This window comes from Plectropomus leopardus, chromosome 23, assembly GCF_026936395.1.
Source record: "Plectropomus leopardus strain MGB_pleo_1.0 chromosome 23, ASM2693639v1, whole genome shotgun sequence".
NCBI classification, from domain to species: Eukaryota; Metazoa; Chordata; class Actinopteri; order Perciformes; family Serranidae; genus Plectropomus; species Plectropomus leopardus.
In genome coordinates, this window is record NC_142198.1 from 12157458 (window position 1) to 12173051 (window position 15594).

The following is a 15594-nucleotide window of genomic DNA, read 5'->3' on the forward strand; positions in this document are numbered from 1 at the left end:
TTATCTTTAATTTAACTATATATGAAAGCCATCAGTTGTACTTTATTTTGTAAAAATCAGTGTAATCTGTTTACAGTGGCACTGAAAATGACACTGTTTTATGTCTGTTTCAGGGACCTTCGTCTGACACCACTGAATTAAGAATATGTTATCTTCTGTAAGTTATCACTAGCTTACGCTTTCCTGTCTTCTGTGATGACTGTATATCCAATTACACAGGAGAGATCTGTTTTAGCACAGGAGAGAAAGTGGAGTAGAGACACTGTGGATGTGCTGATAAGGACAAGTGTCCATTTGCAAGCTGTCTGGCGGAGGAGATGTTATTGGAAAGCCGTCGTCTGCCATCCGCGTCCACACGTGTCTGTGAGCAGCTGTGGATATGTGCGTTCACATATGGTGTGTGTCTCAGGACGTGAATCTGCATGTATGGATATGTGAGTGAATGGGAACAAGCAACTGGAGAAACACTTGCATGCCAAGTGAACAACAAACAGTGGATAGCTCAGATGCGATACACAAAAATGGCACATTTTTTCATATCTCGCCCCCTAGTGAAAAAATCAATGGCTGAATGCCTGGCCGAATTCCAAATGAAAGGTGAATCAATGTCATCTCCAGCTTTGTGTATTGGGACATCTTGACCGCCTTAGCACATAAAAGAAAATACCTCTCCTGCTTTTTTAGTCAAGATAACATTGATTTAAGATGGAGGGGGGGGTTGTCAGTGTTTGCCACTTTTAGGCCCAAAGTGTTCAAGAATTTGGGCTGTGGCTGTACTTCAGATATTAAAGTCTGGTCAGTACTGCAACACAATGTTCCTGATAAAAGAGGAAGGTCACAGAAACTTGGTAAAACTACATTTTCAAGTATGTAAATCTTAACTTCCCTTTATGCCTACAGTACTATATTATTATATAACTATAGTATTATATTAATCTCGACTGAAAACAGTCAATCTGGTTTTTTTTTGTGCTTAGAGCCGACATATAACCTTTATTAGACTATGCATTATTAGTCAAATATGCAGCACAAAAATGAGGACTTGGTTCACTCCCATGTAATTAGATTAAAGCCTAATATTATGTAGAGACAATGCTGAAAACGCTTTGAGGGGAAAAAGAAAAAAAATGATATCATGCGTGTAATTTCAGTCAATAATCATAAAGAAAAAAAAAAGAAAAAATAGTGCTATTAATATTATATAAAATCTTTTCTCTGATGCTTCCTCACTTTGCAATTGAACTAAATATTTCCAATAGCTTAATGATATTGATTATGGTAGGGTGTGGGCCACGCGAGACTTTGACGAAGTGCATTCTGGGTTGTTTTTAGCGCACGCATGGCTAATGAGCTTTGACGTTTCCACCTGCTGAACTTTCTGCTCCAGTTAGTTAGCTGTAAAAGTGACGGATAGACTAAGTTTAACCAACACGATGTTATGTTAGTTTACCTATTTTAACTGCGGAGGAAATAACAGAAGTAGAAAGCGCCTCGAGACGTCTTAAATGGGACGTTAAGCCCGAGCAGCGTCGCAATCGCGCAGACAGAAACGCGGAATTACAATGGCGTTAAAAACGGCTAGCTGAGAAAAGGTAGCTACTATCCAAAGAAAACATTTCCCCGGTCTCAAAAGTGGAAAGTACTAAACATTTTGGTGACTTAAAATGACAATAAAGGTTTACACGCCATGCTGCGGTCGAAACCACGCCTGGACAAGACGCACAAAGGTGAGTTTCATGTTTCATTGGACAGTTAATTAAAAATGTGGCATTAATACTCACCATTTAAGACAATTACTAGAGAAGAGGTTTCAAGGTGTTGAGTTTGATAAATTGTGAATTGATGTCGAGTCTAATGTAAATTTGTAACCAGACTGTTTATTCTGCCTAAATGACACTCAATTTAAGACACTTAGTTGAGTTTATTACACTTTTTGGAAACACTTGGACAAGTGCAAGGAGAGTGAGTAAACAGTGTCACTCAGACACCTGCACTCTTGAAACTAGAGTCCAGGTGGGGGTGTTATAAAGTGTGTGAGTATATAGGGTGAGTATAGCAAGCTATCTTATAAATAATATGCAACAACTTCTCTGAACATTTGTTAATAAATAGAAATAATCAATGCTTGTGACAAATTGTGGTCAAAGGGGGTTCAAACAATGTAAATACAAAAATAGAAAGTAATTTCTTTTCTTTTATTTCCCCAAATTGTTTGTATTTTTATCAGTAAACTACACAAAAAATGGCAAGAGTAATTTAACTCTTTGAATCACTATGCAATTTTGAATTTAGTTGCACTACCAGAACACAACTGAAAATTTAAGCTACTAATGTAATCCCGTGTAGTTAACTGCTCCTCAGCACTGATGAGGCCCACCATTATATGTAATGCAAAGGTTGTGTTAAGGTCAACTTACAACAGGGTCAACATGGAAATGTCAGCTGCTCCCGAATGAATTCTGAAGTAACCTCATTACAATTATGAATACTGCAGATGGGGTACATTGAATGACATTAAAGTATTGGCAGCTGGTGTGCAGTTCTATGAAATATTAGTTTAGAAAAACATGAAATAACAACAACGTGAGGTGGCTGAATTACATCTAAAAAAAAAGGTCTGAATCATTTGTGGCCAAATTGCCTGTGCATCTGTCAAATCAATTGTAAAATTATTTTTTTTTTGCCACCACAAAAAACACTAAAAAAAAAATAAGGCAGAATCATCTGTGACCTAATAGCAGGCACATCTATCAAAACAACTGTAAAATTATTATTTTTTGACACCACAGGAAACGCTCCAACAATTAAGGGGAAGATAAAGAAAACAAACTGCTGTGTAAAGGAGGCACAGTGGTTACAGTTGAATCTGGCAGCAATATTAGCCTACACTCCTCTTAAATGATCAGGGTTGCAGCCACAATTATTTTTGATTGATCATTTGAGTTTGTAATTTGTCAGAAAAAAAAGAAAATTGCCCATCACAGTTTCCCAGAAACCAAGCTGACAACTGTAACGGTCTTGTTTTATCCAATCAGCAGCCCAGAACCGAAATATATTCAGTTCAGTCATAGAAGATTAAAAAAAAACAGAATTTGAAACATTTGAGAAGCATTTTTGGCAGTTTTGCTTAAAAAAACAACTTTATTTATTAATAATCATACTAATGAATACAACTTTTTTTATATGTATTTTTTTTTATTCTAATTGTCCTGGCGATGAAGGACTTGATAAATTGAATCATTGCTTTAAAAATATGAACCGGTGTTGACAAATACTGCTTATTAGCATGCCACTTGATGTGACGTTTTAGAGGAGTTTGCATTGTTGTTTTAGTCACTCAAAAGTTTGTTTCAAAGAGCGTTTTTTTCTCCCTAATCCATGTAGTTTTGTATTTCAATCTTATGAATGTCATCCAAATTCTTCTGCGTGCCCCTCATACAGAGCTCCGTATCTTAAACTCACTCCCGGTCTCCCTTGTCACTTTGCTCCCTTGTAAATGTACTTCATCATGTCCCATCCCAGCCTTGTTTTATGACAGAAGGGATAAGCAGCAAAAGCCCTCGTCCCTCTTTAATGCCTGACAGTATCACAACACTTACTCACCGGGGAGAAGCAAACAGGCCCCTCATGCCACGGGCAAACAGGTTACGTGACATTCACTAGGATCCTCTGTGAGTTAATTTGGAGGATAATTTTCAGTGCAAAGGCCACAGGAGAAGGAGCATGCTACCCTGGAACATGGTAATGGCTGTCCAGGGAATTTTTGTTCTTTACTGCAGGTCACGGGATGGAGTGTGCTACTGTATACATAAGCAGAAAGACTACTGCAGCATGTTGAGTTCACATGTTCCTTATTTCTTAGTACGGTCTCAGCGGCCTGAAAGCTCATAAATTTATTCAGCTGCAGTCTTGTTTACAGTCAGTCCAGACATGAGTTGAGATGTTGCAGCATGTTAACCTTGACAAACCAGATAAGGTGATGCATGGTGATTTTCTGTCATTTAGTGTGATTGGATCTCACAACTTTTAAGTTGTGATCAAAAGCTTTACTGTGTTACATTACAGTATTTGGACTAATGGGGTTGATATAATACCTGTCTTTGCCAGGCCTTAATTATTGTAAGGACTGCAGTTGCAAAAATACCCACTGTTTTTATTAAAACAATTGAATCACTTTTTTAGTTTTTTCAGGTGTATCATACTTTCAGAAAGATGGATAGATGAAAGTTCATTAGACAACTGTACCCACTTTGCTCTGCCCACTAAAGGCCTACCCTTACAACCATCCTTCACCCCATGGTGCCAGTAATTAAAAAACAGACAAACAGACAAGAAAATTCATGTCATTAACAATGTGCGTAAATGTTTCTACCAAAACAGTCATGTAAGAGTCTCTTGTCTTTTAGGGGCCTGGCTGTGCTGCTTCTCTGCTGTCTGTATCCCCGACACACACGGTGCGGCAGAACCTGACCATCAGGAGTGCTCCTCGTTTAAATGCGCTGTTTACTGTATGGAACAACAGCTGATCCGCGAAACTATCACCTGCCACCGTCTGCTGCTAGGTAGGTTGCAATTATTCTAATGAAGGTTATGAAATATTAATACAGAGGCCCCGCAGTTTGAACCAAGATGGCAATCTCTTTATTGCACCACTCATTGTCAACAACAGTGCATTAGCTGCACTTTTTCCATTCACAATAAAAGCCCTGGACAGATACACTGCATTACTGCTTACCAGAGTGAATTTAATCACATGCTGAGGTTGTGGTGATGAGTTGTTTACGTTGTTGTTGATTTTATCCAATCGGATGTAGTTTGACAGGTCATTTAATCAATGTATTTAGTTACTTTTTAAGCCAGCATACGAGATAAGTTCCGAATTTCAGTAAATTTTGAATGAATTGCATGGGAATTCAAGTGACTTTTTTTTGTGCAAATGTCGTCTCTTTAATTTAGAAAACATTTTTTCTCAAAACCACTTCATGTAAAAACCCAGTTAACATTTAAGAGGTTTTCAAGTGATGTTCTTGATTCATTTAATTATCTACTCAAGGAGGAAATTTTGTGTGTCTATGTGTTGTTTCAGATCAGATGTTACCCCTACAGTCAGGACACACATTTGATGATACAGTCATTTTAAACCATGCTTACATATAGAGCACAAATCATTAGTTGATTACTCAATTGGTTGCTTGATAGAAATTTAAGCTGCAACTATTTTCATAATTGATTATTCATTTTAGTGATGTGTCAAGCAAAGATTCCCTGCATCCAGCTTTCATATGTTAGGATTTTATGTTTTGCTCTGCTTTTTGACTGATGGTTGAATAAGCAAGACATTAGAGGAAGACTGGGGATGGTTGTAACATTTTCGACATTTCTGTGTGCATCTTGGAGCTCTTTTAAGTCAGTCAAGTCAAATTGTGATTGCAACTGGTTACATGTGTCTTGTATTAAATGATGCACTGTAGCTGTTATCTCTGGCACGCAGACAGAAAAGGCATGGTTTAGTCTCAAACAAAAGGGCTGAAATGTCACAATTCACCCCTTTGTCGGGGTTAGTTGTAACATAGCTAGAGGTGAGATGTAACTTTATGAAATAAGGATTATGACAAAAGCTTAAGAGGTTGAAAGCTTTTTATTCAACACTCGCATATGTATATTATGTACATATGCAACACAGACACTGATAACCACAAAGTAGCTTCCTTTACAGCTAACAGCTGAAACATTAGCACAAACGACTTGCAGGAAAGATATCTGCATAGACACAGAAAAATGGGATTTAATTTTGATGAAATTATCACCCGCCTACGTCAAATGCAGGTAGATTTTCTGTCTGGCGAGTAAATCCCAGATGGCTGTCCGCCTAACTGCCTGGTGAATGTTTCGATCAAAATAGTTACAAAAAAAAAAAAAAACTGCTAAGAGTCTACAGCATTTTGGTGTCATTTATGGTCACGTGCCTCTGTTTTTTGTCTGTCAAAGGTACAGCAACAGGGACTTCATGTTGCATTCAAGTGCAATTTGTAAACATTAAAAACTACATTAATAATTAAAATTTACATTGTATGGCAAAGCATTTGGTGGCTGCTATGGTGCATTCAAGTGCACGTATTAAACTCAGTAATCTATATTGAAATGGCCTTAAAAATACAAAGAGGATTTTTATTTAATGGACTTTAAATCTTAACAATATCCGATCCATCTTTACAGGCAGATTTTAAAAATTCTATTTAAAGATCAAATCAAGTTATCGGCAAACCCCGTTATGTTCTCATTTAATAACTCCCCAAGTAACTGATTATATTCAGTTGTTCTTTTACATCATTTTTAAATGATTCAAAACTGAGGTCAAACTCAATATGCATACATTTTGTCTGGTAAAAAAAAATGTATGTTCGAAATAAAAGTAACTGTTATTAGCTGCCGGTCTTCTGCTTATTACCATTATTTTGGCTTGTAGAAAGTATGCTTGTCTGGTGGATTTTCATTATCTACCAGTCTCCTTTGTTGATTAATCAAAAAGTTAGTTTTGGACAATGCTGTCTTACCACAAATTGTTTTTTTTTCCTTAAAAATGTGGCTGTGTCTGCCGTAAGGCACTAATACCTCATGTGAGAAATAACTGCTAAACAAGGCCTTCATAACCATTCCCTGACTCCTATATCTCTTTGGTTTTTGGGAAATTATAACAGGCATTACCTGCTATTTTCTTACTTTTTACAGATTAATTGAGAAATAATACTGTGCAGATTAATATGAAAAATAAAACAATTATGGTACTTGAAATAAATGTTACTGTACTATATTTTAAGCCCGTATGTGTTGTACTCTTAAAGTGTATCAGGAGTAACAGAGGCTTGTTGTAGAGGCATACAGAGGTCATTTTTGGTGGGTCAGTGATACAAATTTTGTTGTCGCAAGGTTGTGACAACCATAATGACACTGTAATTATGCTCTCGCACACCTCTAGATAAATGATAAAAATGCGGTGATAAAGGTAAAATAGTTCTGTCTCTGAGCCAGATGGCCTGCAGTGATGATGCCTGGCTCGCAGTCAAGGTGGACAGCAGACGAGCCAGTACTTTGACAGGCCAATAGATTCCAAACCATTGCCCCCATCCATCCCACCTCTATGGCCAATCAACAAAGATAATCTTTTGAATTAAGAGAAAAAATCCAGGGTGAACACTTTGATGAGATAAGTACCCTTTGTCAGGGCAGGCAATGGTATTTTAATTAAATATATGAACACATGGTCCTGCCCCAGATGCTCAAGTCTAAACAAAGATAGCATCATCTAATCAAAGCCAGGCCCAGAGTGTTTCAAGGGCAGAATTATTTTCTATTAGGGCCCCTCTCCTCGGGGATTGAGCCAATTTTCTTTATTATGATAGAATCAGCATATTGTAGATTGACTCTGGCGATAGTGTCACGGCAGGGTTGGTGTGCCGGTCCCAGATGCACCACCAGCATCTTAAAACCTTCAACCATACAAGCTGTGTCTTTTTTCCCCCTATGTCCAAACTGCAGATATTTTCCTTTTTGATCGGGTTAAAAGTGAAAGAAGAAAGTACACTGTTTCTTGATGTCAGTTTACAAGATCACCATGTGTGGTTCTAATGAGCTCACTGATCCATTAATCTCTTGACCTTGCTCGATTATAATCAGTGTTGCTTCAAAATATGCTATTGAGACCCAAGATAAGGCTGTCTGTTGGGATAGGTCTGGGTTTCAACAGGCATGGGAACATTCAGAGCGTGAATCCAAAAATAAGCTTCATATATAGAGCCCCCAAGATATAAAAAAAATATACCTCTGGATCCGCTGTGGATACTGTTGATTGGACACTGCTGTGATCCAGCAATTTAATGAGATCTCCTAAAGGGATGCTCTCACTAATGTGTACACATCTGCTTTCATCACAGGGGCCAGATATGGCTGGATGCTAATACCGACATTGGATTATTTCATGGATGCTAGCATGTAGTGGTACACAGTTAGACATAAATGATGAAGCTGTAATGTGCCATGTTTTCTAATTGGGTTGCTGAGCAGCCGGAGTCTGGGTTTGTTGGAGAGGCAGAGATGCTCTCTGGAAGCTAGAGGTTCAAGTTTCATAAAAATGTCCCGAAACAGAAACCTTGAATAAGCTGTTGTCAAGCCAGTTGACATTTGAATCCATGTGGGAATATTATTTTTGATATGAGTGGTATTAAATTCTCATATCCAGGGCATAATTGCATTGAACTCAAAGAACGTTTTATTACACAGTGCGAACAGGCTCGATTTTGACTGCTGCCACAGGAGTAGACATTTTCGTCTAAATCTGCAATTGCATGCTTCACATTAGAAGAGTGTTTCTGAGAGTCTAAGGATTTGTGCAATGATTAAGTAGTTTGATTTCAGGCTTTGAACAAAGCATCCAAATCACTAATTGTCTGGCTCTCCTTGTACATTCTTAATTGGCTTAATTTCAATCAATGGCTCTCTGAAACAACATGGGGAGTCAGATGTAAATTCCTGGCAGGTTTGTTTAGTGTAAATTTTAGTTGAGTGTACAAATATGTAGATGAACTATGTCAAGTCAGAAAATACAAGTACGAAAAGTACATTTTTAGTTTGCCAGACCTTATATTGACCCCATGCATAAACTGTAAAAAAAAAAAATAACATTGTCATTGTGATGTCACCCATCATTTGGACTCCTGTTTTGATGCCTCAAGCTTGGTGTTTTTGCTGTTGCCATCTTGCAGTTCTGGCCAGAAGTGGCCCGAGGTGACTGTATTTAAATTACTTTAAATTAGTTATAGTTAATTAGTTATGTAAAAATTCAGCCCTATACAGTTGTCATGAATAAGGAAATTAACTAGAGACCAAAAACATTTTTTGTACCAGGCTATAAACATGTTTATTTCTGCTATCAAGTTGGGCATTTTCACTTGGGTGTCTATGGAGATTTACTACAGCAGAAATAAACATGTTTACAGCCTGGTACAAAAAAACAATTTTGGTCTCTTTGGGGAGTATTTTCATTTAACTCACTATTACATTTCATTAAGGCTTGAAGTTATGCATAATTAAGGGCGTGGCCATTTTGAGTGACAAGCTGTCTGCAAGTGTATGAGTCAGATCCACTCCTGACTCAAACACAACTCCACCTTCTCATCGAAATTTGGTCACTTATGACTCCAAATATCTAAGATAGAGATGGCTAGAGAGCCAGACTGGAGGCTTCAATACAGGAGTCTACAAATCAATGGGTGACATCACGGTGACTACCTATTTTTATACAGTCATTAATATTTGCTGTGAAGGTAGTAGAGCCACTTTGAAATGAAAAAAATTAATACTGGTTTTGATTATGACTTAAAATAGTAGCACTGGCATTTCTGGGCTAACATTATGATGATTTCAGGGTCAGTAATGAATCTTTAGCTCTGTATTTGACTTAGATGCTGACAAGCTGTGTAGCTTCTAATGTAAGCCAACAGAGCTTAGATGATCTCTGGCAGATTTAGGTCCAAATATTTCAGTGAGGGGTGAGGTTTTGTAGTAATCTTAACTCCCCTCCTTTTTTGTGTGACAGTTACCATAATTTCCTGCTCCTTGTGTATTTTCAGAGCTGCTGTTGTATGCTTTTAGCTTTGCCGCTGACACAATACTTTTAGCTTTTAAGATTCAGACCTACTTTGCTGCTGTAGGAGCTGAATCTGTTTACATTAAAATAGTTTAGTTCAACTAGCATTAGCTGCATTGTGAGTTTTCTGCAAGTGATAACAGTGATATTTGTGTATGCTGTAGCTATTTCAGTTTAAGTTGAACAGAGGATTCAAAGAATTAGTGGACACAATAGTGATGCAAAGGGGAATCTCATGAGAATGGATTATACAGTGCACGGTGAACCTAGTAGCACAGCATCTTCTTAAAGTATAATTACATGCCTAATGATTATAATTACATTCCTAATTGGTATTTATAATTGGTAATAGTGGCTGCAACTTTTGGTGCCTCAGTCACAAAACATCTGAATTACATTTTTTAATGACTTCCCAAAAGTATTTGCCAAAAATTAAGTATTTTGAGATACATTTTTGTTTAAAAGTTGAACCTTGACTGTAACACATTGTGATTACTTTACAGTCCCACGTATCACCACAGCAAATAAAAGTTTAAACAATTCAACAGTATGTAATCGCAATATTTTCTGTCTTTCCTTAAGAAAGAATTAATTAAAAGGATATAATTAAACCACAGTTTAGCTTTATTGCTGAGGCTTCAGTAAAAAAACAAACAAACAAACAAAAAAAGCTTTTGCAGACAAGATGCCAGTTAAATATAGGACAACGCCCCATATTCTGATACAAAGGGACACACTTTTTAAGCCTTATTTTTAATCAAGTCACAGAGTCTGTGAGCGGATGCATCGAAGAGACTTTGACCATTCCCTGCAAACTTTTTTTTCATAGACAAACTAGTCTATGTACGAACATATTTATAATGCAGTGAATCCAAATCAAGAGTCCACACAGATGAGCTGATAATATTAGAGGTGCTATTCATTTTGGTACTGCTATATTTTCAGGTTATGCTCTTCATCTGAGGGCTGACGATGCATACAATGGGCTAGATAGAACCAAGAGCTCAGTGGTGTGTCATGAATTATGTCATGCACACACTGCAGTATATGGCCAATGTGCTGCTGAATGTTTTATTTATGTAGACAATGTGTAAATGAATTGATATTTTCCCACCATTACCTCTGTTATTGTGTTTTTGGTACGTCTGCACCACCCCGTCCCCACAATTGCCACTTTCTGGTATGTATTAAACCATTTAACTCAAATGACATATGCTTTATATTATTGCTTGCCTTTTCCCATGGCATATTATAGTGGTTTGAATTATTGAATGTGTTTCTCTTACCTTCAGGGCTACCATTGATTTCCATTCATTTCTATAACCCATGAAAATCAACTTGAGACATGAAACTTGCTTGAGTTTGGTAGTCCATCACAGCAGTGAACACCATGCCTGTGTTTATTGTTTATAAAATTGCGTTATGGTTTATAGGTGATGCACCTTTTTTTAATAAAATGATTCTTCTCTTTACTGCAATTCTCTGTAACACTAATGTCCCTGACAAAAACCGTGATCAAACAAAGTCCAGCAAGTGTCAGGCCTCCATATTGATTAACATTTAATTCATGGAAATAACATGTTGACTTTAATGCAGATGATATGGCATTATAGGTGGGAATTTATACATTTTTACAAATTTGAATGACATGGTAGTTTAGTTTGGAGTAATCAAAGAAAAATGATTTTTCACTCACATGCAGAAATAAACAAATACCTGTGCAGTTGCTCCTCATCACAAGTTCAAAGGATAGCTGTGAGCTGTGAGTCATAACCATTCATCCTCTTTGCTCGGTGGCCAAACCAAATGGGAGTAAGTCCGATAAAGACATTTTTTACAAGACAAAGGGCAGCAAACACAATCAGTTTATCTAAAATCAGTGGGACTTTTCTTTTGTATCAAAATGTCATGGGACTAGGAGTCAATAACTCACATTTAATGACTGAGGGAGAAGTTGTGGTTTCCTTTAATGAAGCAAGAAAACAGTTTATCTGGCTAGATTGACCTTAGGCAATTACTTAAAGCACATTCCTCAATCAATAAAACACTAGTTCTTTTTCTGTGTGTGTGTGCGCGTGCGCATGTGTGATGCAAAGCTGTGTGTTTTCCAGCTTCTTAGGTTGATGCAACACGACCAAGTTATGTTAGATGTGTTGCTTTTGTGCAACATTCGACCTTCATTCTTTTGCTTCTCATTACTGTTGTAGAAATAGTTTTTCATTTGATAAGCGTTGCAAAACAGGTAGTTTTCAGTGCCTACCTCTGCCATTACCTCTATGGATAATAAATGGGCAAGTAGGAGTGACAGCATTTAAGAATGAGGGTTCTTGGCTTTTTAGTTTTTTGATGAATCTTTAGTGTGATCAAGCTGCCGCCTCTGACCAGCAGCTGCCCAAACTAAATGCCCTCTGGCTCTTTTACGAGAATACAGATAACCGTGAACCCCTGCAAATAAGCGTGGTTCTCTTCAAGGTTTACAGTGGCACAAGAGTAAAATAAGAAATCACATTGCAGATGAATATCTGCACGGCAGCCCTTTCTTTTGTATGCCTGGATGACCTTGTAAGATCTAAATTCCAGATACAGTATAGAGAGGATGCTCCAAATTAAAGCTTTGCACAGGAAATTGAACTGTCACACAGATGGAGGGGGAGGAAAAAGCCATTTTGTAATGTAGTTGATTTTTATGCTGAGGGTCTGCTCGTGCAAATGTCAGACTTAATGGTAGTTATTTTGTATGAAATACTGTATTTTGAAGGAAAGCTATGTGTTTTTGTGACTAGTAAGGTGTTAGAGCAGTGATTAAATGTTGTGAGCTGCAGTTGTTTACTGCTTTGTATGAGATATATACATGCCAAAAAGTCAGAGCACACTGATGTCAGTGCTGATTTGATTAACACGTGATTAAGAAGATGAGATTAAAATGAACTACACAGAAGAGACACTGAAAATCTATAAATATGAGGCATGACAGATACATTCTCTGTTCATTAAAGGGGACTTTAATATCATTGTTCAATGTCAGATGTTCATATTGAAGGAAAAGCAAAAATCTCAGGCTTCATACAATTCTGAATGTACTGTTTCTCATTGTTTTTGCACTTTAGTGATAAGCTGACGTCAGCTCATGACGGATTTGGTCACCTGTTCCAGGCACATTACTGCAAGTGTTTACATTACATACGCTGCTAAATGTAGCAACATAATGTCAAAGAAACCTTAAATGTTGCTTTTCGATTTTGTTAATTTCTCCCTGAATTCGGCTTTGTGTTCCTGCTGGTTGGGAAGATGGTTTTTCTTAGATACTTCTGTTGGTGATTTTATATGTAATATATTACCATGTTATAGTCATTGCCCTGCTGCGATGGCGATGCCAAAAGCGCAGATGTGGAAGCACTAAAACACAGTATTTGAGACGGTGTGTGAGTACAGGTGTTCCAGCACAGATGCTAAACAATAAAACATGGAAATATTATCTCGTGGAAACCCCCAAAAAACAGCTATGAACCTGAAAATGTTTAATGCTGTTATATTATTTTAATATTACATTAAGATCCTGTGTGATTGCAGTGATACATTTTTTTGTATTAACGGCATGTCTGTTCAGGAAGGGCTTCAGATGCTTTTTTAAATGCGTGTTTGTCTGAATAGATATGTTTGTGTTATTATTAATTTATTTGTAATAAGATTTACATAGGTTATACTTCTGGTTTTGGTTTAGTTGTTCTATATGTGCGTTAACAGTGACCTGAAGCACATCTCTACACTTAAACTCTGTACAGGGGTCTGTATAGATTGTAAAGCCCCCGAAGCAAATTGTCATTTGTCACACTGGGCTGTATAAACAAAATTGACTTGACAATGACAATGACAACAATATTCTGTCTTTTATGCACTTGACGACAGTGATTGTGTGTTGGTTGGGTTCTGAGCACAACCAAAACATGAGTGACATAACACTCATAGATGGGCCTTAGGACTGACCATGAAAGTAGAAAGCTCAAATCATCAGTTGGAGACGCCCCATTTGACTGAGATTGCCTCAAGTCAAGCAATTGTTTTTTTGTTCTTCTGAGCAGTGTATTTGTGGGGACGTTTGGTCCCTACATTTTGCTGCAGAGTGAATGCTCTTGACTTTCATGCCGCATTTTGCAGCTGCAGAGAGACCTCACTATAAAGTGAAGAATTGGTGACTTTACAGCTCACAGCAAGTTAATACAATACAGTCTCTGGGTTTTGTTGATACCTAGTGTCTGCAAAAAATGCTGTTTGGCTGATAGTGCTGTTAGCTCTTTTACTAGCCCATGTGACGTGGATGCAGCAGAGCCTGTTCAGACTTCAAACATTGTTTGAAAAAATCGAACCATTGAATATTCATATTGAACACCCAAATCCAACTCGACTGGCATAATCCTGAATCAGTTACAGCCCTATTGTGCCTGAATGTATGCAACACTGTGTAACTCCTCGAATTAGGGAATAACATAACATACATATCACAACATTAATAAAATTTTAAAAGCATCTTTTCATTGTTGGTTAGAAACTGTTGGTCAAAACTGTAGTTCTTTGCTTCTTTCCAGAGAAAATCATATAATGCTCTCCTGTAGATTTGAATGGATATTGCAATGTGTGAAGGGGTCATGGTTAAGCTAAAAACATAGGTATCGAGTTGCAGTTTCAAAGAAAATATTGCAAAAATATGTGCAATATAATGCAATGATCCTCAAGTACAGGTCCAAAAACACCCAATACATAGTTGGAGCTTGTAAAAACTTTTTTCTTTTGTTGCTTTAGGGGTAATTTTATTACCCAGTGCACCATATTTTCTCTCAGCCATTCAGGCCATTGCATTGAACAAACTCCCTTTTTCGTCAGCTCCAAGGCTCACACTCACATCATCCCTGTTTTGGTGGTTTGTGAGCTTGTCAAGTCACACCAATCCTGTTTGACAGTGCCAATAAAGTATGTTCAAGGCCGAGCATGTACACTGGCAGTGACGCTTTACACTCCATGTTTGTATTTTCACACATTGGAATCGAAAGATCAAGCCACTTTTAAAGGTTTGGAATAGCTGATTCAAATAAACAGCAGGTTGCAACACAAGTCAGTCCATATTTGCTAAAGTATATTGATAATAGGGCTGCTTATCAGGCATTTTGAATTTGATGTCCTCCTCTTAATGGTTCTTGGGGCTTCCTTTTCCTTTTCATCTCTCCTTTTGATGGGTCCTCAATAGTTTGATATTGGCAAGTGGACTTTTGGGAGTCTTGTCTGTCCCGTGTTGACAGATTTCTTTGTTCCTTAGAGTAGATATTTTAGTGTAGTCCCTAGGTATGTTGTGAAACACAAAAGAACAACAAAATGTGTCAGTCTTCAATTTCTGCCACATCTTTTTTTGTTTGTTTTATTTTTTGCTGCCGGACATCCTGTTTGTATTATCTTTAGTCCAGTTGGAAGGATGACCTCTTTTTTTTTTTTTTTTGTCTAATAACCTGCTGGTTGACTCTGTCATCAAAACATAGAGCTGTGTTTTAAATCAGTCAGTGTTACATATGGTGCTTCTTCAACATGTTATCCATGCTCCAACATGCTGTCATTCCCATGTTACTGCCCTGCACTTACATTGTCTCATTGAGATATGAGTTTAAGTCAAAATCCTCTTTCTTCCATCTAACTTAAAGTAATGACCCCGAAGCTGAGCAAGACCTATTTCCATTCAGAACTGCAGCTATTCATTTATATCAGATATCATAGACAGTGGTGGTATTCTCTTCCCCTGGAGAAGCTAACCAAGACAAGTTTCTCAAGCCTTTGACAATACACCGTTTCAAGTAGATCATACATGAGTGAGCCAAATGCCCTTGTCTTGGGAGCAATTTAAGACAACAAATGGCCTACTGGATAAAGAAAGTCGACTTCAGTCTTTTCCAGGTATTATTATACCTTAG

At 37.4% G+C, this 15594-nt stretch overlaps 1 protein-coding gene across 1 annotated transcript in view; it reads left to right on the forward strand.

Moving 5' to 3' along the window:
* The first annotated feature begins 1349 nt into the window (after positions 1–1349).
* The window catches only part of LOC121961901 (phospholipid-transporting ATPase ABCA1), a 222396-nt gene continuing 208151 nt past the window's right edge, over positions 1350–15594 (forward strand). The window contains exons 1-2 of the mRNA XM_088073211.1: positions 1350–1727; positions 4407–4562. The gene's annotated coding sequence lies outside the window, so the exon portion shown is untranslated. The remainder of the gene's footprint in view (positions 1728–4406; positions 4563–15594) is intronic.